Source organism: Sphaerodactylus townsendi, linkage group LG09, assembly GCF_021028975.2.
Source record: "Sphaerodactylus townsendi isolate TG3544 linkage group LG09, MPM_Stown_v2.3, whole genome shotgun sequence".
In the NCBI taxonomy this organism is placed as follows: Eukaryota; Metazoa; Chordata; class Lepidosauria; order Squamata; family Sphaerodactylidae; genus Sphaerodactylus; species Sphaerodactylus townsendi.
The window spans coordinates 53648018-53649663 of record NC_059433.1 but is presented as its reverse complement, the minus strand read 5'-3'; positions in this window follow the sequence as shown (position 1 = coordinate 53649663).

Below are 1646 nucleotides of genomic sequence, written 5' to 3'. Positions count from 1 at the left end.
GGCGAAACGGCCAGAGTTATCTTGCCATTACTGGGCAAAGCAAAGTCCGCACATCTGCATGCAACTATAGGAACTTGAGTAAAATATTGATATGCTCAAAAATACTTTTTAAATTATGACAGCGTATAGAAGCTTCTGTTTCTCTTAAGAGAAGGCATTTTAAATGTGGTTAAAGGAAGTCCAAGACCAAAGCTGTTCAACATGGAATATGAAAAGTATGAATCAAGGAAAGCTCAAAATCACAAAATGAGAAGTGGGATGTTTAAACATTGTGATCTTGGGAGTGAGTAAATTAAAGTGGACTGCATTGGGACATTTTCAGTCAGAAAATTGCAAAGTGTTTTGCTCGGGAAATGACAAACAGAGAAGAAATGGAGTTACTCTAATGGAAGCTATAGTACCATATCTGACCAAACAATATCAATCAGTACTTCAATGAAAACCAGTCAACATAGCCATTATTCAAATTTTCATCCCAACTATAGATGCTGATGAAGACGACATTGAAAGCTTTTATGCAATCAAAGACAAAAAATGAAGAAGCTTTATTCTCTTTGCTAAACCATGAGTAGTTATTGCTGCCTGAAGTGGGCAGGCGGGGAAGATTTATCTGGCAATAATACCCATATACACAATTTATGGCAGAATTGCTGTCCACAGCTTGTTTACAATAGCAAAGGTGCATCATGGTGATGGATACAATGCCAGGGTGGCATGCCTACTGACCCCCCCCCCCACCATCACCCCCAGAAAGCCTGCTTGTGGGGACCCATTTTGGATGACAACCCAGGCTGTGGATGGAACAAAAGGGTGAGAAGCCACGCAGGTTGCACTTTGTGGCTACGTTGTGCCCTTGGCCCCATCCCTGGAAGTCTGCCACATACCTTGCTTCCTCCTGAGTCAGCCCACTCCTGTCCGCAAGATGTCCTGACCAGCTCAAGATACATTGACTGGTGTATAAGTTCTTTTCTATCATTTCTATCTGGTATATTTCACCAGGGGATTCCAGTCTTTTAGACAGTTCTCCAAACATTCTTTTCTAATGTCGATAGTTTATCCGTGGCCACATATTCCAATAATTTGTTCATCCAGTCTTCTAATGTTGGCATGTCTGCCAATTTCCAATATCTGACTATCAAAATTCTTGCTGCTGAGGTAATATATAATGTTAAATTTTGTTTGTTTTAAAATAGAGTTTGTTAATATATTTAACATAAACCTCTCTTTTTCATCTCAAAATCATAATCCAAAATTTTTTTTTCATTTTAACATAGGGCCTTTCCCCACTTTTGTCCTTCTCCTCTATGCCGCGTGCTGCTCTCAGCGCGCAGCATCCCAGGTGCGCCTGCCTAGCCCCTAGCCCCACTCGACGCATCAAAAGGCGCTGCTTGAGAAGAGCGCCTTGGATGTTGGGGCTGGCCACTGAGGGGCGCCGACAGCAGCAGCTTCGGCAGCCAAGTGCGCCTGTCAGCCTTGCCCCTCTCCAGTGGGGAGTGCCGAGGGACCCCGCGCTACTCTCCTTCAGTAGCGTGGGGCTTAAGGGAAGTGGGGAAAGGCCCATAGACAGCATTTCAAAACTTTTAAATCTCTTTACAGCTCCACCATATATGATCAAAGGAACCTTTACTTTGCTGACATCTTCGGCA